General features: G+C 41.6%; 1 protein-coding gene across 6 annotated transcripts in view; it reads right to left on the reverse strand.

The window, feature by feature from the left end:
• Positions 1 to 24,020, reverse strand: part of LOC109044156 (tetratricopeptide repeat protein 39B) — a 59,351-nt gene that overhangs the window by 25,406 nt on the left and 9,925 nt on the right. Inside the window, exon 1 of one of the 6 annotated variants that reach the window (XM_072297479.1) lies at positions 3,673 to 3,894. The exons of 4 other annotated variants lie outside the window; for them this stretch is intronic. The gene's annotated coding sequence lies outside the window, so the exon portion shown is untranslated. Of the gene's footprint in view, positions 1 to 3,639; positions 3,895 to 24,020 lie in introns of those variants that run through there. One more of the 6 variants, XM_072297477.1, reaches the window with a different exon arrangement.

Here is a 24,020-nt window from a genome sequence, read left to right on the forward strand (position 1 = left end):
CTCCCTCTTTAAATTGAGATTTCGATTGTTTTTTTTTTTTGATCATTTATGAATTCAGGGAATAAAAGTACAGGCAAGTACAAATTTTCGTGAGATTTGGTTCACAACCGTTTCCAAAATTCAGGAAAAACGATTTACTTTCCGAACTTTTGGAGGGGCCGTAGCTTCGACTGGGGGCATTTTTGGAAAAAAACTTGATACAGCAAAAAAGTCTTATTTTGACCCATAGAGCACGCTCATGCAGTCTGGCCATTTAACCCTGATCACCCTACATTTTTCTTCGAATTTTGTAGCGAATTTTACTCTTGATCAGGGGACCAATTTCGTCGCCTCTTTCAGACGGAAGCGCGCCATTCATCGTTGACCAATTCGCACCACCGGCCAATCAGAGGCGCTAGACCGGACCTAAGTGGAGTCGAGTGCACCTAACTTAAATATAATTATCTAAGTTCGGAGAACGGACCTACAAAATTAGGCCCCAGATCTAAATTATGACAAATCCAAGAGAAAATCTTCATAACTCTTCTCAAAACTAAAAAAATCGGAGGAAACTCGGCAACTTTCGAATGTTCATACGGCAGTTTTCCTTAGCACAGAGGTTTAATTCCAAGAATTAAGACAGGGAGAAAATAGAACTTTTACTCTTCGGACGGAAAATTTTAAGAAATAAGTCATCTGTTTTCCATGGAATGTTCAACAACCGCCCACAACTCTGTTTTTAATTGCTCAAATCGTTGAGAATCGACGAAATTTACCTTTGACTATAAAAAAGGACCTATTTATATTCTCTTATGCAAATCAACCGTTTTTGCGATATTCTACAGGCTTGCTGAGCTACGTACACTTTCAGCAGATAGAAAACTAATTTTAGGGTTGGAAATCAGGGAAAAATGTATTATTTCGCACAAGACAGCGGTGGATACTTAGGCCAACGATATGGGTCCAACCACGATAGTTAAGGTTTTTCTATTGTGCTGAAAATTGAAAATGAGACCAACAACTAAGCAAAATTTGTTGTAAAACACACTAATTTTTAACTTTGATTACACAACAGGTTCATCTAGAGGAAACTATCATCGCGGGCAGTGTTCGAAACTCACCTTTGAGTTTTAGGAGCCATGTGGCGCATCAAGCCCGATTTTTAGGCGCCATTGAAGATTTTTAAGAGGCCAAATTGACTTTTTGCCTATATATTGAGGCGCAATCGGTGAAAAGTTGGACGTAAGCTGTTTTCGTAACAGAACTAGTAAGTAGCTGTAACTTGGGGAAGACAAAAGCACTAAGAATGAAATCGTAAAGAATTGTAAAAGCAAGCTTTCACTTGTGCTGAAAATTCTGAGTTTTTTCGATTCAAATAGATTTGTTTTCTTTCTTTATGTGATTTTCCATGAAAATCCAGATTTTAGGGGGCAACTTTTAGGGGCCACGTTGGCGCAGAGTCTTTATTTTTTAGGCGCCATGGCCGAATTTTTAGGCGCATTTGGCGCCTGTGAATTCCGAACACTGATCGCGGGGAGGGAGGGTATCCACTGTTTCTTTTCCGTTCAGAAGACGTTAAAAAAAAATTATTTTGAAATGCCCCCTGTCAACCTGCCCCTCTCCACCACTTTCTTCATAAGGTGGAGCCGGCCTTGCCCGCGGTAATTACGGCATTATTCATGACCGCCCTTTGTCTCCCGTGCAAAAAACTGCGGCAGAAAAAAATTGGTAACGGATTTCACTTCAAGGCCTCGGTATTTTTATCTGGCTTGCATTGCAACAACTCCCTGACTCTTTCAGCACTTTTCTGTTGGGATTTCACTGATTTTCTTCTGCCTTTCCCGATAGTATTCAAAATGGGCCGATATGGAAGGAGATTAGCAAAAATCAAAATAGATAACCCTATTCTTAAGATTAATCCAAGTTTTCATATTCTCATTTTCTTCATCTTCATTCATTTATCATAGTTAACTATCTTATAAGATATTTATGTTCTATATTTGTAAATTAAAAGTGCTAAATTTGTTTGTACAAAGATGTGCTAATAAATATTCAAAAAAAAAAAAAAAAAAAAAAAAAAAAAAAAAAAAATCCGAAGCACTAATCAAAACGATGAATCATTCGATCAAGTTTCTGGTAGAACAAGAGAAGATACCTACCTTTGAGAAACCCTGTACTGACAGTGAAATAGTTACTTTCAAAGATCAAAGCTCAAATTCCTCTAACGATGACTCGTAACCAAAGAGTTGATCGATTGGTTCAGCAGTTTGCAAAAACTCGTCTGACAATGATTTAACCTCTTTCAATAATATTTCCTCAACGAGCGGGAAATTCAAAATGCCCAATTTTAATAGGAGCAATAAACGCTAATATCTTGAGCGGCAGATACACCTGCGAGTTACAAGCGCTTGTTGAAAGTGAAACACCAATAGGAAACCAGGAATTCGATCGCTTGACGTCGAACCGAAATCCTCCTAGCCGATTGGTGTTTCACTTTCAACAAGCGCTTGTAACTCGCAGGTGCATCTGAGCCTTTATTTACAAGTTGATTTTGGAAACGGCCAATACTTCCAATAGGTTTCGCGTGATCTTTTGGCGAGGAAACAAGTCTCGTGGGGGTTTTAATTCTTTCTCTGTATCCAGTGTTCCGTTCCCTCGATTTTTCTGGTATTCCAGGTCGCCATGGCAACTTGCATGTTAACAAATGACCAGCACTTTTCCGGCTTATTTTAGAAAAAGTATTCAGGGTGATCCAAATGTCTCGCACCACTCTTGGAACCCCTAGGATTCCTGCTCCTCTTCAAAGGGACCTCCTGAAAGTTTTGGTGGTAGGGGGGTGGGTCCTAAAAATCGTCTCTATTTTGCCCTAAAAGCACTCATAAATTTTCAAGTCTCCATCTTAATTCGTTTAAAAATTTGATGCCTGGTGCTGGTGGTGCGGGACTATTGGATGACCCTGTATATACCATTGATTTCCCTTCGAAGACGCATGCTTTCAGAATTGAACTAAAAAATTAAGTTCGTCTTGATATTAAGATTATAGAGAGATAGAAAGAGGGTGCATCACGTCTGTTGCTGCAAAAACTGGACGGTATAGCTTGACCAATTTAAAAACGACACATCCGCCATTAATTCCTCTTCAGAGAACAGTGCCTCCAGAGGTAAACCATAGTCTTTTTTCTGCAATTCAGTCAGATTGGAAACAATTTCTGACTGCATTTACACTGAAAGGAACTGGCTTTTTCGCTCACTTTCAAAATCACTTTTCACCGAGGAAAAATCAACGACAGATACGTTGTTTTTAATGTAAGCAAGAAAAGTTTGTTCTTTAGGGCATAATTTTGCCCAAAGGATGTGCGTAAAAAAGTTTGAGCCACAAGAAATTTGCGACTGAATATTTAGTTGGAGTTTGGGTTCCACATTTTTTCGAAAGAGTGAGCTTAAATGCACAGTTTCGCAACCCCTGATACAATTAAGTAACGCAATAATTCTTTGGTTTCAGTTTAAAAAGTTTTCTATCGGCGTGGACCACTCAAAACTCCCGAAATTCATATTCGCAAAACATGCTACCTAAAGTTGCAAGTTCAGATTAATATGGCTAACAAAGATAAAAAAACAAACAAAAGAAAACTCTTATTTGAGTTATTCTAATATACTGACACTTTTTAATTAATGTAGCAGATTGAGAATCACCAGCAGTGCGATATCTTTTCCACTGATAAGGCTCAAATGCGCATTTGGTGATGATTCACGTCGTCTTCAGCAAGCACAAAATCAATCTTACAAATTATCATCAAGGCGCGTTTGATCAAATTACGTCACGGAAGATGTTCACAGACAAAAAACGAGGAGGCATGTTGTCGAAAACTCCGAGAAAATAGAAAACGAAAACAAGGGAGGACAAAATGAACGGCGTGACTGCCGGCAGAGTGATAAGTGATAGCAAAAAGCACGATGGCAGGATTGGAAGAATGGTACTGGGACTTTCCGCGAGATCGCGGCACGATTTAGTGGATGTGTTACCTGCCGTCTCGATTCAAACCTGCGCGCTGAGCAAATCGATGTAATTATTTACCGACCGCCGACTTTCAAATGGATTGGATTTTAAAATAGGAATTAATATTTCTGACTCATTTTAGAAAAAAACGCTTGTGTTTTGTCGAATTGAAAGTTTCCCTAAGCAGATAAGTGTTTATATGGATGACCCAGAAATAATAGTTCTCCATTACAAAAGTAGTCCATATCGTCGTTTCTCGGAAGAAAAAACGTAACTCCAGTCCTAGGTTGCGAAATTAACTCAAACAATTCGATTCTTTACGAGATTATTCCTGTAAAATTTTTGTCCAAAATTTCTTTGAATTTTTAACGAGATGAGAAGAATAATTAGTGAAATTTTCAGTCAGAAATGACCAAGATTTTCCTACAAAAAATACAATTTGCAAAGGGGAGCTTGGCAACATTAAAATGCAGATACGTTCTTTCGAGCGCGCGCGCGCGGGGGGGGGGGGGGGGGGGCGATGATAATACGAGGCATAAGGGACAGGAGAAAATAATCGAAAATTCACTTAGAACACGCTGAACACATCAAATATATCCAGAATTACCACACCAGTGAATAATTAGCGTTAAGAGCATGAACGAGGATCAGCCAGCCCTAACTCCTGCCTTCCAAGAAACCAAAATCAAACAAAGCTTGAATGGACTTATGGCTATGGACTAAATGGCTTGAATGGCAAATGTCACACGATCAAATCTAGCCGTCAAATGACGAGGTCATGTCCCATCAAAGACTGTGATTGGCTTATTCGATGGTTTGGACCAATCACAGCACTTAACCCAGATACGTTGATAGCATGCGGTTTAATCGTGTGACATTAGCTATTGAGGACGATCGTGCCCTTTGAAAATGTGGACTACATTTTGCGATACCGTTCTACAATTTCTGGCTTACCCACGATAGCAATTTCTTGGATCACCATGTATACCATGATGATTCATGGCTAAACCGCCAGAATGCAGGAGCAGGTTGCATGGGTCAACCAAAGTTCTGGGAAATAAATCGTTTTTGCTGCATTCTGGCAACGGGAATCCACCGAATCTCATGAAAATTAGTATGCACCCATGAAACACGCTGAATTCATTAGTGCCATTAGAAAAACCGAAATATTACATGAAACTGGGATTTCGGGGGGTTCATGAAATACCATTCACCGGAAAAAAAAAAAACATTGGATCTAGAGTCCAGACTCTTGAAAGCATTGACAAGAAAAAATACTCTTGATTCAATCGGATTTTTGCTTGAATCAAAACGAAATCCGCTTAAATTAAGAGGTTTGGTTCTTGATTTGAGCTAGATTCTGATTGAATCAAGAGTACTTTTTCTTGTCGATGTTTTTAAGAGTCTGGACTCTAGATCCAATGTGTTTTTTTTCCAGTGCTTTTTTAAGTCCATGACTCCCTTCCCGAAGCCCTGAGAGCCTGAGACCTTACCTTCAACTGCTTGTGAGATCTCAATTTTTCCAATGTCACTGATGAATTCAGAGTAAGACATTATGGGTGCATACCAATTTTTATGAGATTCGGCGATTTTTATGCCAAAATGCAGGTAAAATTATTTATTTCCCTGAACTTTGATGGAGTGTAGCTATAGCCCCCTTATAAAGCACTTTTGGATCATTTCGTGCAGGAAAAAAGTCTTATTTTGATTCATTGAACACGCTTCTGACTTCAACATCCTCATCTGGTTGATTAAGTTCTCTCTAAAGAAACAGTGACAGTGACTGAGAAAACGTCACTGAAGTTTTCGGATTCCTGAAGAATTATGGTTCTACGAAGTTGTAGACAAATATCACTACGAGCTTTGAGAGTCCGGAAGAATTCTGGTTAATCGAGGTTTTTAGACACAATGGCTTCGATAATGACCGGAAGAAAATTGCCTGTTGGATCAACAGTGGTTCCTCTTAAATAACTCCGGCATTGGTGAAACAACGAGAAATTTCTTTGTCTCGAACATAATTATGTTATTGGTAATGTACTGTTATCTCTCAATTTAAATGTATATAAAATATCGATTCTTTGTGAGGCAGCTTGCCTCTCCTAAAATTGATGTTTTTAATCTATCTAAATGAAGGAAATAGTGTTGCCAACTTGCAAAATCGCCTCTGTCCGACATCCCTCGCATTTTGCAAGTATGGCCAATTCTGCTGTATCAGCGGCATGATTTGGATCATTCAAATTAGAATTTTGAGCTTGATTTCGAAAATGTGGTTCTCACTACGGCAGCATTGTTCGCGGGTGGGGAGAGGAGGGCAAGCTGAAGCCTGGCCGCTTGTGTGTTGCGTCTCTCGGTCATCGTTGCCATTTCACCGCGGAAACCATAAAGCTTGCCCTTTAAAAAAATGCAAAGAATACAAATTCAACCTTAAAAAAACGGCAACGCTGCTCTCGCCACAGTAGAAGCCCGCGGCTGTGGTACGGAGGGGGAGGGGGTTATGGCGAGTCCCGAGCGGCTCACCCTGAACGTTGGGGGCGGGGGCGGCACGGGGTTTCAGGGATGCGGCGTTGCCATTCGGTCCGTTATCGCGCGGTTTCGAGGGTCTGAATATGTGACCGATCACGGGAGAGCAACCGTAGCCTACGAGGGCAAAATTTATGGCGAAGTTATATCAGAATCGGAAATCGAAATCGAATCAATCAGGAATCGAATCGATCGGAATCGATCAGGTCGAAAAAATCGGATTTTGAGATTCAGATGAGCGACTCTCTCCGGTTCCCTGAGCAATGAGTTGCGAGTAGTTAGGGGTAATTCACAGATGCAACATTTCATTAAATTTTATAAGGTGAACAATGAAATTTCGTGGAATATTTGACATGGATCGGTATATCACGAAACTCATGAAAACGGTGAACTCTATATAACTATGACATCTTAAAAAAATATATTTTAAGTCAAAATTTTGAAGTATTTTTTTCTCGGATAGTTGTTGCGGGTTGCATACGCAGCTCCTAAAAATCGTTGGAATTTCATGGAAAATGAAATTTTATGAAATTCCATTCCATATCTCTGAGTTATAGGTTGAATTTTTTGCTAATAGTAACCCGTATAAAGCTACTTTATAACCTGGTAATTTCGTACTTTGAACGCCCCGTGGTCACATGTTACAGAGGCGAGCTTGGGTTAAAATAGAGAAGGGATAGAACAAGTTTAGGATATTTGAACAGATAATCATTTGAAGGATCCAAACAGAGACAGAGTATTCAAGAGGCCCCGCACTCAAAATCTAAGCAATTTACTCGGGTTAAACAAAAGTCATCGCTCCTCTAACACCAGGGCAAATCTCGATTTCCATGTGAACCATCATCTCCGTAAAACTCAATGCTTTTCGGGACTCATGCAGCAATAGAGATACGCCTTGCGTCAGAGGAGGGACAAAGTTATCTTCGGAGGTCACCGCAGTTTTTCGCCGGATGATGATTGATGAACGACTTGTTGAGTATAAAATTCGCCGAATGATGACTGATGAGTGGCAGGATCAGCACTTTGCCAGGCGAGTTTATGCAAATTAGGATAGGATTGCTAAACCACATACCTAACTCTTTAATCATGACGTCGCTCTTCTGGCGTAAGGGCGTATCTCAATTTTCACATGAACCCGGAAAGCACGGCGTTATACAGACAAAAGGAATCATCTCAAAACGGACTTACGCCTTCACGTTAGGGAAGCGACGATTAGTCATCACTACGCGAATCTGAGCATTGACTTCAGAGAGTAACTTTTACACTGCACTGGAAAAAAAACACATTGGATTAGAGTCCAGACTCTTGAAAACATTGACAAGAAAAAGGACTCTTGATTCAATCAGATTTCAGCTTAAATCAAAAGGAAATCCGCTCTAATTAAGAGGCTTGGTTCTTGATTTAAGCTTAAATCTGATTGAATCAAGAGTGTTTTTTCTTCTCGATGTTTTCAAGAGTCTGGACTCTAGATCCAATGTGTTTTTTTTTTTCCAGTGTGGGGAATCGGGATCTCTAAAAGAAATTGTTTCTGCATCTATGGAGAAACTGAGCGAATTTTTGAACATCAGTCAAAAGCATTGTCAGTGTCATAAAGGACCCAAAGAACCAAATGATTTGGACATGTTGAAAAAACAGACGATGGCAAAATAAGGGAGAGGGCACTATATGAAAGAAATCTTCATACTTCACCACGATATAGGAGGGTGTAGACATGTCGAAACGTGAAGCTCTTACATGCAAAAAAAGCGCAATGCCTCTCGTTCACCGCGGTGGTCAAAATTCAAATGACCTGGTCCGGAAAGTTACAAGTCTAGGTTACCAAGTCACTCGTACAGGCAGCTTCTTAACTAGCGAAGGGTCATCCCACCTACATTTGCTTAACACGTATTAACCTACCAACCTACTTACCTACCTGGATGAGTGACGTGGTAACCTGGTGTAAATAACTTGGAACAGTCGAGACAAAGCATCGAAGTTTAAGAATTAGTATGTACAAGTCAGGATTGGGGCGCCTTCAAATCGAGTGATACTTCCCGCTGTGTCGTTAAGCTAGTTTAGTTGCGTGACCCAACCTAGACGAGTAACTCTTCGAAGCGGGTCGTCTGATTTTTGCCAAACGCGATGGGGCGCCTTCAATTCGAGCGATACATCCCGCATTGTCGTTAAGCTAGTTTAGTTGCGTGACCTAACTTAACCCAACCTAGACGAGTAACTTTCCGGGGCAGGTCATCTGATTTTTGCCAAACGCGATAGGGCCCCTTCAATCCGAGCAATACGTCCCGCTTTGTCGTTAAGCTAGTTTAGTTGCGTGACCTAACTTAACCCAACCTAGACGAGAAACTTTCCGGGGCAGGTCATCTGATTTTTGCCAAACAAGATAGGGCGTCTTCAATCCGAGCGATACGTCCCGCTTTGTCGTTAAGCTAGTTTAGTTGCGTGACCTAACTTAACCCAACCTAGACTAGTAACTTTCCGGGGCAGGTCATCTGAATTTGAGAAACGCGGTGAGCGAGAGACGATGCGCATTTTTCTAAGTAGGATACCCAAAAGTGCAAAAAAGCTTCCCATAAGAAAAACACCAGAAAAATGTCACTGCCAACCTTTACATTAAAGTTAAAACAAAATATTCAACGATTATCATAAATAAGCATCCTCCCGTAAAACCGGAGAAATTCACGCAAATTACCAGAGTCGGATACGTGCTTTAATCATTATTTGAAACGAGGCGTATTAATAACGGACCAGAAGACAATGCACAAATTTAAGCATTCTGAATTCTGATAAAAGGTTCTTATTCAAAAAACACTATTTACGCGACAAAAATCACTGGAATTAACACCTAACCAATAAATAACTTTTTTTGACGCGTGTATTCAAACTTCCCGCTCATGGAGAGAGAGAGAAAAAAAATCTACTAATTTAAACTGCACACTGAACGTTACTATGACAGTTTTTGAGATATGAAAATCTGGCAACCTCAATCTTTACGCTTTGGTTTAGCTATAGCAAGTTCTTTACACTTTGAACAACACAGGGTGGGAAATGAAAAACGTTCGATTGGGAAGCCCGCTGAAACCGCTGAAGTGCGCGATTTGACTCACGTATGGGGTATTGGTTTTCTTAAGACCGGACAATTCAAATTTCATAAGACCAATGTGTAATCAACCCTTTAATATATTAGGAGTTGCTTTCAGTCATTTTCATCGCGCGAATCATGTTTTGCGTGAGATTCTGGTTTAAAAAAAAATGTATCAGAATGGTTATATTCGTATTTTGAGTGTATTAACACGCCTCTCCACTTTACAAGAAGGTTTTGATACCCAAAAATGTCTACGTTTTTGGGGTTTTTTTTACGGTGGAAAGGAAGTTATCACCAGCCGCTTTCGTTGCCAATTTTACAATATCTAAGATGAGTTTTCTCGAGAAGAGCGCACAATTGGCTGTTAAAATAGGTTAACACGTCGAAATGGTGAATTTGAGTAAAGGGCCCGATAAAAAATGCAAACAAAACCACTAAAAGTCATTATGTAATTACTTCTTCTTAAACCGTCCGCAATTTTTGGGTCCTTAAGAGCTCTAAGAAGCGCAAGATGGAGGAGCCAATCAAAAGCGGCCGTTTTATGGCGATACTCCCTTGTCTACACGTCCATTGTAATAATAAGTAATTCTGGGTGATTTGAATTGAAAGGTTGACTGCCTTTTATGGGCCACAAGAGCTCCATGACTTGATCCAACCTCACTTCCAAAATCATCACCAAGCAGAAATCATGTGTACAAAAAATTAAGGATTGAGGCGCCTTCAATCCGAGCGATACTTCCCGCTTCGTCGTTAAGTTAGTTTAGTTGCGTGACCTAACCACAGACTTTCTATCCAGATGCTCTACTCTGCTGTGTTTTTCGTGGTGTTTCAGAGGAAATTCGGCGACGGTGCAGGGATGATGCCGAGGGCGGAGAGGCGAAGCGGGGGCGGGGGAAGGGTCAGCGGGAAGGGAAGCGTCCCGCGCGGCCTCTACTTAAAATTTAAAACCCCCCGGTCCCTCGCCCCTTCGCCCGGAGCCTGAGCCCCTGCTGGCCCGAGTCGCCGGGCGCGGAAAAATACAGGGACGGAAGGGGCAGGGATGGGGACGGTGCCGATTCGAACGCAAAGCCGCGGATTTTTCGACAGAACAAGTTTTTTTTTATCAGGGACAAGAATGCCGCAATACCGAACGGAGCAGTAACAACCGAATTTTCGAAAACGACGAGATTTCCTTTGAGAGCACATGAATTTCAATTCAACGAACTGAATGATTCGGCTAAAGAAGCATAATTGGATTGCATTTTGCAAAAAGGAACCAAGAGCATTCCAATGTTGCTAGGATTGTGCAACATACATGCTTCCCAATATAATGGACCACTAGACAAACTTTTTAAGCGATCTAACATGTTTCTTACCAGATAATTCACGTAAAAAACGATTCACACAACGAAAATTACGGAAAACTCAACTCCAACGAAGAATTTGCGTTTTTTTTAACTTGGTTACGAGGAATTTGAACTGCCCGCTCACAAGAAACTCAAAACTCTACGTGAGGCAATTCATCATGGCCGACACTTGCGCGCAGTTTCCGCGCGTAATCGAGCAATGTTCATTTTCCATCAATGTGTTGTTCAAACTATTAGCGATTGCTATAACTGGCCAAAGCGTCAAGATTATCTCGTCCCAGATTTTTATTTCGCAGAGACTGTCATGATAACGTTTAGCGCGCGATGTGAATCACGTAAAAAATGTTCACCTGAGCTTAGTATCTTTTGAAGCGGGAAGCTCAAAAAACCGCAAATTTCTTACGCAGACTGTGAAGTTATGAGTGCATTTCAGACTTTGCGATGTGTCATCGTGTTTTTGAGGCATTATCTATAAGAATCATGTATTTGCTCTGCAAAAGTTGCAACAGTGGTCCATTACTAAAATAATGAAACAAATCAGATTTACAAAGGTGATTTTCGACCTGAATTCATAGTTTATTAAGAGTAAAGATAAAACTTGTATATCGATGATCGGTTTATATTTGCAGGGTGAAGAAAGTTGGACAATCTTAGCGACACTGGAATGCTCCTGGTTCCTTTTTGCAAAATGCAATCCAATTTTGGACCACATTTTGCAGTAAAGAGCCACTATTTCTGGCTCATTTAAGAAACGACATGTATGCCATTGGTTTACTTGCGCAGAAAGGTGCTTTCACAGAAGAGCCTGAGATGATGGCTCCTTAATGCAATTTGTAATCCAATTCGCCACAAGATTTTAGATCAGATAATTATCCGCGCTCCCTGGTATGTTTGTTGCCTAAGCGGCGAAATTGAAGGCGAACAAACGAGACAAACAAAATCACGTCGTTCATTGCTTCAGTCAAAACATGCGGCGAGATGACTATGTTTTCAAACAGCTAGCCATTCGCGCTCCCTGGTATGTTTCTTGCATGTGCGGCGAAATTGAAGGCGAGTTCAAGTGGACGACGTTTCCGGAGCGAGATGAATGCATGTTTTTCGAACAGACAACTCTTCTCTCTCCCGGTATATTTGTTGTCTATGTGGCGAAATTGAAGGCGAACAAACAAGACGAAGAAAATCAGGTTTATTGTTTTAGTCAAAACATGCGGCGAGATGACCGTTTTCAAATTGTTTGATATTCGTGCCCCCGGTAAAGACGAAGTCGGGTTATTTTAGAGGCTCTTTTCCCAAATCTTAATAGTCTTTCGTCCATATCGAGAAAGTACGATGTCACTGAAGCCAAGGCTGAAGAGATAAAAAACCCGCCTACGATACGGAACTAAGAGAAAAGAGTTGATTACACATCTGAGCTTTCGTTGATAAGGCTTTACTAAAACGAAATAAAATATCATTAATTACGTATAATTAGCAAAAATTACGCAAAAAATTAGATTAAAACTTGTACGATCATTTCAGATTGTTTAAAATCAGCCTCTCATCAGATTAGATGGCTATCCTAGTATCCTTTCTGAGAAGTGAGTGAAAATAAAGTGATATGATGTTTTCGAGACACTTCTGGTACATTTCGAAGGCTTCGCAAGTCAACGTAACACCAAGTTTTACTCTGGATAATCGAAATATTTGATTAAAATGCGAACAGCAACTCTAAATTCTGATCGACTGAACTGAACGTTCCAGTGGTATTGAACGAACGTCGATCGCACCGGAGAAAATTGTCCTTTTCATAGTAGCACGTCAAAAATCTCAGTGAATCTCCCGAGATAACAGTATGAAACACGTGTACCCTTCCTAAGGAAAGGAGCTAATCACGAGTCGTATTCATAGTCGATTTCTCGAACAGTTCTTTTCCTTATGAGACTTCATTTGGTTTATATTATGATTGAGGGACTTCGAGTAAAATTCAGCAGTATAACCTTGGAAATACATCCATGCTAGGGATTACTATGATTTGCCACTAGAAAACGTGCTAAATACGAAAGAAAAAATTCGATGATTTTGAAAAATGTTGAGGTAGGTGCGAACCTACCTTAAAATTTACAAAACTCTTGATTTATTTTCTTTCGTATTTTATACTTTCCATAGTGGCAAATCATTGTAATCCCTAGCAAGGATCTATTTCTCGGGTTGTCCTGCTAACTTTTACTTGAGGCTGGCAAAAATTGTCTTTTTCGTGATGATAGTTTGAGGGCTCGCTTAAACCTTTTTTGATCAAAATATAAACCAAATGGGGTCTCTTAAGGAAAGAGCCGTTTAAGGAACGGATGACGACCCTAGGGAATGACTTGGAGGACGGGCGTTCATCCACTAACCCATCGAGAGGGAAACCGAATCGGAAGTTCGATGAGGAGGTCAGGACGCAAGCCGCCGGGCGGCGCGGGGAGGGAAGTGACGTCAGAGAAGAAAAGTGGGGAAACCCGGTGTCTTGAGACGGTTGCAGACGACGGGGACGTGCCGCGCCGGTTGCATACGTGCGCCCGGATCACGGAGTCGGAGCGCGGCCGGCATATAAATTCTCCTCCCGGGGGAGCGGGGGCGGGGGGAGGGAAAGCGCGGGTAATCCCCGCCGCGGCGCGATTTTCCTTTCGTTGGGGCGGGGGGTGAATCGGAATCGGGCGCCGAGTTACAAGTTGGTGAAAGTTGAACTTGGGCGAAAACTTGCCTTTGTTTGGCTCCCCGACTCGGGCCCCGACACGGATCCACGCATAAATTCATAAAACAATGCGACTGACTCTTGTGTTTTCATTCATGTTTTCCCGCAGTGGGGCAATTTTCCCATTGATGAGATCCCGCCCTCCGCCCTCCTCGAGTACTCCGCTCGGCTACAACCTCGCCCGTCGTCCCGTCGCTTTTCTCTCCCGCTCCGACTCCCGACTTTCCCGCGGTTACGATTACTACTCCTCTTTATTACCGCTCACGCCTCCCGCCATGTCACGTCACATCACCTTGTCCGCGCCTGACTACGCATACATTTTAACAACTGGTCCATGGTTAAATTGATTGAATTTTTGGTTAATAAAAAATTCAGTGACCGGATTGATGATCTCATCGAATGGAAATGAATGCTTAGCGAGAGTAGAGACAGATGTGAAACTCCGAAAACCCATCAGGCCTTCACCGATGCCTCTGCGAATAAAGTTAGGGCCCAGAAATGCAGCAAATCTATGAATTTCAATAATCCAGAGCGATTTACTAATATAACTGTTACGGACAATCGTTTATAAAGCATGTATTTGACTTAGTTTTTGCATAAATTTACTCATTTTTGCGTAAGAACTCTCATTTATGTACATTCTTTGCCATCTTAGTCAGAATTGGAATCTGCAGACTGGCAGTGAAATTTTGTGCGTTAGAAGCTGGTTGGAAGGGTGGCTGCACTTTTGGGCCCTAAGCCCTCCATGAAGCGATCTGTGCATACTCTCACTATACAGGTACTCTATGAAATGTATGTTTAAAGCTATATCTATGACTGATAAATAAACCGAATTTTTGGTTAATCGAAAATTTAGTAACCGGATTGATAATCTAATCTAATCAAAATGATAGCTCTATCGAAGAATAATGTCTATAATTATAAAAGGTATGTTTAAAACTATATCTATGACTGATAAATACACCGAATTTTTGGTTAATCGAAAATTTAGTAACCGGATTGATAATCTAATCTAATCAAAATGATAGCTCAATCGAAGAATAATGTCTATAAAGAAGCGCTACCAACATTGTACCAGGGTCATTTTGCCGATTGGGATTATAAAAGGTATGTTTAAAGCTATACCTATGACTAAAAACATAGCTAAGTCTATAGCTAAATTCAGCAACCGTTAAATTATCTAATCGAATCAAAATAAATTCTTAATCGGAGAATTAATTCTACGACTATGTCCATAGGTATATTTCCATAGGTCCGTAGGTTTTTAGGTAGGTTTTTAATAGGTGTGGCTATAGACATAGCTTTGTAGCCATAGGTATGCCTGAAAACTGTGTCTATAGCTTTAATCGATTGTTGATTTTAGCATTTTCGAAAATTCATTTGATTAGATCAAATGCATACTTCGAAACGGTAAATTTTCAAAATAACAGCCTGTACTCTGCGCTTTGGAATGCCCGCCACGGTTTGTGGTTGTAAATCTGCATGTTTGCTGAATTCGAAAATAAAAAATCATGGCCGCTGAACAATTTGATTAATTGATAAATTAATTGATCAATTTGATTGATTATTCAACAAATTTCGGCACAATTATTTCCGAAATTTCTCTCGAAATACTATTCAGACATTGAACATTGGCACTTTTGGGCTTGAAGCTGGAATATTCAAAGGTTTTGTGCTGATTTTAAGGGATTTTTCTTAGGAACTAAGAAGTTTTCAATTTTCGATTAATCGGTAGTAATTGATCTATTCGACAGTAATTGAAATTTTAGGGATCGTTTAATTAATCGCTGATCGAAAAACTCTAACCTCATCCCATTTCTCTTCGTGTGCACGAATGTGTAGAAAGAGTACAGTCATCCTTTTAAATTATTTTACGAAGAAAGTACTGAAAATCGAATATGCTTTGATGCAACTATTCGTGTTCCACGGATGTGCATGTTGCATGTTAAAAAAAAGAAGGAACTTTAACTTTCGGAGGACAGTGCAGCATACGATTAATCCAGGATGCGTTACCTCTGCACAATTAGAACACTTACATAGGAAGAATATTTTCATCTCAACCCTTTAACTGCAAGAAAAGTGTGCCGCTCTCTGATTGGTCGGCGAGTTTTGAGACTCTCTTTGTAGTAGGTTCTCCAAAGACGATGGCGACAGTTTTCAACGTGACGGAACTTTTCTTTAATCCAACTTTTGAATTGAGCTTTGATCAAAATTTGCTGGATATTTTTCTCGGTAATTGCACTTTAAGTGTGACTATCATTAATTTCTCAAGTCTCATCCGGTAATACGAATTTCTCTTGTTAGGGTTTGTTTACACTGGGCCACATGCAAGAGCTTTATGAGAAGCCTAAAAGTGCACTGAAAAATAAGTTACGGGCTATTTAGACATACCGTCCGTTCTGGGCTTAGAGGCCGAAAGATACGGGTGCTGTAGCCGTAGCTTCGATTGCTCAGGGTGCTACGCCCGGAACTTTCGGCCTCTGATCCTGGGACGCGGACGGTACGTCTACATAGCCCGTAAGTGTGCTTCCACTGCCGGAGTTTTTACTTTCTCGTTTCCAGTGTGATTAACCAATCAGAGAGAAAGACGGAGCAATACTCTCTCAATATGGGTACTCCAGGCAAAATAAGTCGTCTCACCCCCTGCCCTCGTAAACTTTTGTCCCTAAACATCGTCTGGCTCTCGGACTAATGCCTGGAATGGTCCCTCTTAAAAAATCCTCCCGTTTTGTCTTCCATCCAGACTGGCAACAGGGACGCGAGGGGGGAGGACGAAGGCCGGGATTCAGGCGTTGTTGCAATACTTCACAAAAGAATCCGCATATTTCGCTTCTTTTTTTTGGTGGAAAAATGCCGAAAATTAGCGACGGAAGCGCAATGCCGGAAAGGGTCTCAGGCTCGATATTATTGCCAAACAGTGCAGATAAATCGGCCCTTTTCCCTACTATAACATATATCGATGGCCGAAGTGTAAAACCACGTTTCTCCATTACGGTGTTTCAAAATTCCCGCTTCTATTTTACTTTTTCAAAAGCGAAACAAGCCAGCTTTAAAACTTGTATTTCATACAGAATATCTTGCTATAAAGAAGAAACCTCGAGGACGTTTCCGGACAATTACATCAGAGGCGGATCCAGCAATTTGGTAATACCGAATTTCCTCCATTTAAACCTATGCTAAATAATCGATTCTTGTTGGAGCACCTGACCCCTCCATAAATCGATACATATCCATAGGTTTAAAGGGAGCACATCCGGTGTTGCCGAATTGCTAGATCCGCCAAAGAATTACATCGACACGTTTTCCAAGCTAAACTAGAGTACGGCAAGAAGTCTGCAACGTCGCAAACGAAGATACGTGGTTTCGCACATTTGCCATCGATATAAAAAATCCCCGTTTTCAGGGACAACCTGGCGCCCTTCTCGGAGCTGTCCTGGGCGTTCTGGTGTGTTTCCGCAACCCGCACACCAGGTCCTAGCTCGGGCCCTTTTTCAGCTTTTCCCAGCTTCCTCGCTTTTCCCAGCCTCCCCCACCCTCCCTCCCCTCTTTCCATCTCCCTTCCGTCCGCGGTCTCTCTCTCTCCACCATGCAGCAGTGTCTCGTCGTTGAGTTTACCAACCTCTGCACCCCCTCCCCCTAGCCCTCCGACCCCCCGCCCCTTCTCCCTTCGCTCTCACCCTCGCCACGCCCTCCGACGGGTGTCAACAAGACACCCGACCAGGCACAGTTTAATTATCGATTTTGGTTAGTTTTCTTTGGATTTTTCCAGAACGAAACGCAGCCGGCCCCGGCACTCGGCCTGGAGTGACCGCTCGGGAAATTTATCGAATCCGCCGCTGCAGTTTTTTTTTTGTTTTTCCGTTTCGATCGCATCGCCCCCGTTCCCTTCCCTCTCTCTTTGCGGCGTCGCTCCGTGCCGCGATACCTCTGGCGGGTTGATAATTGAAATTGATAGACAAAGCGATAGACAGAGAAGACGACGAGGAGATAGAGCGAGCCTAATGCGGGCTGATTATTGAAATAGAAGACAAAGCGATAGACAAAGACGACAGGGTATGGAACGATCTGATGGAAGCGGGTGGATGCTATAGACATAAAGGAGAAAATGATGGGCTAACTGCAGGATTTCTCGTAATTTGCCGTTAGCTAGTCCATTACTTACCTCCTTTGTCCATTGAAATCACCTGCTTCCACCAACAGGATCTCTCCCTTTTTTCCTCTTTTTCCATAGCTTTATCTATCAATTTCAATGATCGGTCCGCTGGCATGGCAGCGGACAAAGGAGGGAATAAACCCACGATAGAATCAACATAATTGGTCTATCGTGTTCCCCTTTGGTCTATGACATCAACCCGTTTTAATCAACAGGATAGTTTCATTTTCCCTTCGTTTCCTTTGTCAATCGTTTCGTCTATCTAGATCAATAATCATTTTGTAGAATCATATCGTTAAAAAATTTCAGCGGCAAAAACTTTAAACTGATAGAGAACAGTCTCATGAAACGATTATAAGCGAAGGCGGCGCTCAGGATCAACTTTCTTTAGAGCGCCTTCAATTTTTGTCATACTTCACTCATATCCGCAAGGTTAAAATAGTTGTATCCTCAGTGTTGTATGTTTTTCTACAGACAACGGGGAAATGATGGGCTAACTATAGGGTATCTCATGAATTGTCATTAGTTAGTCTTTTGGTGTCCTCTTTTTTTCATTGCAACCACCCGCCTCCATTCATCGATCGATAGGATCCCTCCATTTTCCCTATGTATTTTCCGTCTATGCCATGGATATCAATGTCAATTATTAGCCCCCAGGCGAAAGAAAATAATTACATATCAAAATTGCGTCCTTTCCGCACGCAAATTACAAAGTTTTACTTCGGGCTAATTATTGACATTAGAGAAGGCAATAGACTAAGAGAAAACGGAGCAATCCTGTTGGTAGGAGTGGGTGGTAGAATGGACAAAAATGGTAAGTTACATACGTGCGAACAGCCGCCGACGAGAGGCCTTATATAGTTAGTCCATTGTGTTCCTCCTTAATCTGTAGAAACCACCCGTTTCAACCAATAGGATCGGTCTATTGCCCCTTTGTTTATCCCTTTGTCTATCAATGGCAATGATCAGCCTGCTGATGCAGTTCAGCTGAATCTGGTTATTTAACGGAGCGATTAGAGGTGTCGTCAGCTAAGTTGACGGTTGTTTACTTTCGGTTTGCAGGCGTTTTCGCGTCATTACTATCCACATGAAAACATCAGACTCTCTCAGAAGCAAGAACACAAGCTTAGATAAGTTTTTTAATACTTTCAAACCATGTAACACTTTAATTTTTAGCCACATAGAAATCACAACCACAAAAAAGTCGCAAATCATAACTGATAAGTAGTTTTTTTACGATACGATCATGAGACTGATGTTTTCAATGTGGATAGTAGCGAACGCCGCTTTGTTCAGATGCTCAAATTCGTCGTTGGCACTTGCAAACCGAAAGTAAACAACCGTCAACTTAGCTGACGACACCTCTAAGAAATGAAGATTTGAAATAATCCACGTATAGGGGTCCTTCAAAATCAGAAGGATCCGTCTCAATGGGGGTAGATCTAGTAGAATTTTACTGGAGCAACAGCATGGCTACCGGAAAGGGTAAGGTCAGGAGACAACTCGTTAAGAGGGGCTTGAAAAGTTGGAAACGACGCAACGAGACGAGACTAACTTCCCGCGCTGCGCTGCGCTGCGAGCCCCTAATCTCGACACTGGCCCAGTTTTCCCGACAACGCGAAAGAGACAGGGGTCGTGGTGAAGTACCTTTAAACCTTCTCAGGAGACGCTCCTACCCTACCGTTTTTTAATACCTTTTTCAGAGTATGAACACTATTGCCGTGTTGACGCGACGCGAGCAGAGACGCTTATAATATTCCAAATCTAGTTTCATCTAATTTTGATCTGGATTGCATTTTGCAAAAAAGAGCCATGAGTATTCCAACGAAGCTAAAATTGTGCAACCATTTTTACCTTGCAAATATGAACTGATCATCTAGACAAGTTTTATCTATACTCTCAATAAATTATAAATCCACGACAAAAATTACCTTTGTAAGCTTAATTATTTGCAAAACTTCACTAATTTGATTGCAAGGAATGTAAGTTGAATAATTTTAGCAAAATGGAATACTCTTGGTTCCTTTTTGCAAAATGCAATCCATCTAATCTGGGTCATTTCTACACTGACTGGTTCACTCATAACAGCAAAATTTGTCCAAAACAGAAGTCCAATTTGGATGAACTAAATGATTATGATTTCACTAAAACAGAAAAACTCGCCCCAAGATCCCATGCGGAATGCGAGGATTTGTTAAGAACGTTAACTACCCACAATTAGCGTCATTTTCGACAAAACAGCATCGAATCCTCATTATCCGGCAAAATAATTTTCCCTTGGTCTTCTTTGTCTATCAATCGCAAAAATTAGCCCACTGGAGAGGAGCTGCACTGAAAAAAAAAAAAAAAAAAAAAATTACGGGCATAATTAGACATTACCGTCCGTTCCGGGCTCAGTAGCCGAAAGTACCGGGTGCTGGAGCCGTAGCTTTGATTGCTCCGGGCGCTACACCTGGAACTTTCTGCCTCTGAGCCCGGAACGCGGACGGTTTGTCTATATAGCCCGTAAGTGCGGCTCCCACGGCCAGAGTTTTTTTTCAGCGTGTTGAAGGATCGATCATGAATGGGGCTTTCAGTTTTTAAGCGTCTGAAAAGACGATTATTTCACGAGTTCCCGGTTTTCCTACCGGAGGGTAAACGACCGCTGACGTGGATATATGTAATCTTTGAAAAGTAGCCAACACGAATTAAGTACGGTTTCGGTTTCGGTTCAAGTACGGTTTCAGTTATTCGGTTTCCTGGAGTTGAAACCCGAGCCTAGACAGGCGGAGGGGATTATTTTGTGATTCGTCGAATTAGTCAGGATTGCTCCTTTCGTCGCCCCTCTAACGCAAGGGCATAACTCAATTTCCACGTGAGCTCTATTCTCCGTATAACTCAATACTTTTTGGGGCTCATGTAAAAACACGGATACGCCCCTTCGTTAGAGAGGCGACTGCAAAACCACTGGGTACGAGAAGCACGACAGCCACGAAAGGCAGAGACAGCAGACTATACAGAGTGATCCAAATGTCCCGCGCCATCCCTATAACCCCTAGGGTTCTTGCCAATTTTCAGGGTGGTCCCTTAAAATTTAGGGGGGCGGGGGTGTCATAAAGTGGTTTTATTATTTGGAGCCACTCGCGAAAATTTCGAGTCCGTTATCTCAATTTGTTCAAATGTTCCAGGTACGATACCATGTGCTGTTCGTGCGGGACTTTTGGATCACCCTGTATGGGCGACTTTATGCTAAAAGGAATTATGTTGCACGCAAACCCTATGCACATAGTTCCTTTTAGCATAAACAAGTCTATACATGTGGACTGAGTTTAATGGAAACGAAGGAGAAGCATTAAGCTCGAACCAAGAGAAAAAAGGTTTGAAATTTCATTCTTCCATAAGAGGCAGTGCTGAGGACAAAATTTTCACGGTGGATTTTTTTTTTCAATTTTGCATTTTAGGAAATATAACTAGTTAAATTCAAATTCACTCCAAAACAATTATTCCCAAAAAGCGACTAGGTGATGTTTTTGTGTTAACTCGGTCCATGGTCCATGGTGAGAACTCGAAGTTTGGACCGATGAAGAAGGTAATTTTTTTTTACGTTCTCGCAGGATTTAACTACAAAATTTGCTTGATTACATTTGACCCTAAACAGGAAAACGAGACTCCAGTCTACAAAGATTCGACATTAGGTCGTTGATACTGACGCATGAGGAGTGTTGTGCAGACGTTTTTGAATGAAAAACGTCCAAAAATACGACGACTTACGTCTGAGCCGGAGGTTTGCCGGTTTGAGGTTTGCATTTAAAAAAATACCAACACAAAAAAAAAGAGAAAAAATTCGTGATTTTGAGAAAATGACATTTAAAATTCTAATCCCCTATGATCATGACACAAAATCGTCGGATTTCAATGCCACGATTTTCAAGAGCCGGACGTTTGAATCAACAACAATGCGAAATAAATGTTCTTAACTCGCCTCCGAGTTCCAGTTGATGACGAAGAGCGTTCCTTGAGATGTTGAGATGGAGCTGCTACGCATTTGAGAATGACGCGGGCGAATTTTCATTGCCACGATGTGGGACACTTGAGTTCTCTCGATGCGTCCCCCCGATACGTCCGCATGGACACAATACGTCGCTCCTCTGACGTCACGGCATATCACACTTTCCACACGGGCCATGTTGTCCATATAACTCCACGCTGCTCAGGGCTCATGTGCAAATGGACATACGTGCGCCTCCGTCAGAGAAACAACGAATACTGGCCCTTAACAGAATTCAGACAGTGAGGTCGCCGTGCAGAGCGCATTAAGATTACCTTCACGGAGAGAGTATGGAATCGGGGCCCCCGGCGGGTTGATTCTTGAAATTGATAGACAAAGCAATAGGCAAGGAGGATACAAGAAAAATGGAGCGATCCTATTGGCGGAGGCGAGTGGTTACAATGAACGAACACGGACAGAAAACTTCGTGCGTGGGACCCGAAGTTTAGGTCATATGGATCTCTGAAGTTTTTGGATTGAGCGCCTGAACACTTTAGGTCAAGCTGCTGAGGTTTGGATCACACATCTGAAACTTCAGTTCTTACATCTGAGTACTTCGGTTTTCACATCCGAAAAACTTCGGTTCTCACATCCGAAAAACTTCGGTTCTCACATCTGAAGTACTTCAGATGTAAGAACTGAAGTTTCAGATGTGTGATCCGAACCTCGACAGCTAGACCTAAAGTGTTCAGATGCTCAATCCGAAAACTTCAGAGATCCATATGACCTAAACTTCGGGTCCCACGCACGAGGTTTTTTTCTCCGTGAAGGAGGTCAGTAATAGGACTAACCAACGCAACCCACGAGCATTGAGTACATTGAGTCGTAACGTAAAATGGGAGAGCTGGCGCCACTTTTAAGCATTTTCCAGGTCCCGAACTCCGAGATTCATGTGTCACGCCCGGTCACTTTTCCGACACAAAATCAATTGTTTTCGATACACGGGGACTTGCCTATCTGATGTAAACAAAGAGGGTAATATTCAACATCGCCGTTTTAGATCGAAAATGTATCGAAAAAGTGACCGAAACTCGACGCACACAGGGCTCGGAACTCGTCGGCCAGAACATCGCGCCAGCTCTCCTATTTACATTACGGCTATATGGACTACATTTTGCAATTTGGAACTATAAATTTTAGACCGGTTTAAAAACAACGTATGTTCCATTAGTTTTCCTGTGTACATAAGTGTTTTTCAAGAGGAGCCAGAATTTATAGTTCCAAATTGCAAAATGCAGTCCATATGTACTCTATGCCCACGAGAGACCCCTACGTTAGTCCATCATTTTCCTCTTATACTTTAATCATCTGTTTTGACAAATAGGATTGCTCCGAACGAGACTGTTTGGACAGGGCTTCAGAAGCACTGCCTGGCCCTTTAAAGTACGTAGAAAAGCATAAAACACTGAGGATACAACTATTTTAACCTTGCGGATATGCGTGAAGTATGACGAAAATTGAAGGCGCTCTAAGAGCAGCTGATCCTGAGCTCCGCGCTCGCCTGTAACCGGTTCATGGGATTGTTTGATGTAAACTTCAAAAACGATACGATTCTCTGTGTTCATATAATATCACTATAAAAGAACGTCAAAAATGCATTCGTACAGGATTAAAATAAAATCGTGAGGTCCGAGGGGAAAACATACATAGCTTTTGACCGTTCTGATGTCACTCGTCCGAACAAGTTCAGAGGCAATGACTACATTCTGTTCATCCCCTAGTGAAGAAGTAAAAGAGTAAAGAGAAAAAAAAAACAGGTTTAATTATTCGCTTTTATCACTCTTTCGATGGATAGAAGAAGTATTACTATCCCGCCACGATGTTTATCTCATCTAATTCACCGTGGCCCGTGGGCCTAACGATGACAAAAGTATGACTGAAATAGCTGGAGTAACCGTTTGGGTTCAACTGACGAAATAAAATGCGACTGGAAAAAAGGAATAGAATTAGCAAGCCCGTTCCAGATCGGATCATATGGAAGAAGAAAATATATGATTCGAGGTCAAGTAAAGGCTATCAGATCGAAATATCTGTTTCTATTTAGGTTCTAATCAAAGAAGATAGAGAGGATAACCTCAGTGCAGCAGACACAGAAGGAGACAGGAAAAATTGTCTGGTCTACCGCCACCCCTTTAAGTCAAACTGAATATTCAATTTGAATGGCACAATGAACCGCCCAGCGCCCGCCTGATACTTTCGCCTGTAA

The sequence above is a fragment of the Bemisia tabaci genome, chromosome 2, assembly GCF_918797505.1.
Source record: "Bemisia tabaci chromosome 2, PGI_BMITA_v3".
NCBI lineage: Eukaryota > Metazoa > Arthropoda > Insecta > Hemiptera > Aleyrodidae > Bemisia > Bemisia tabaci.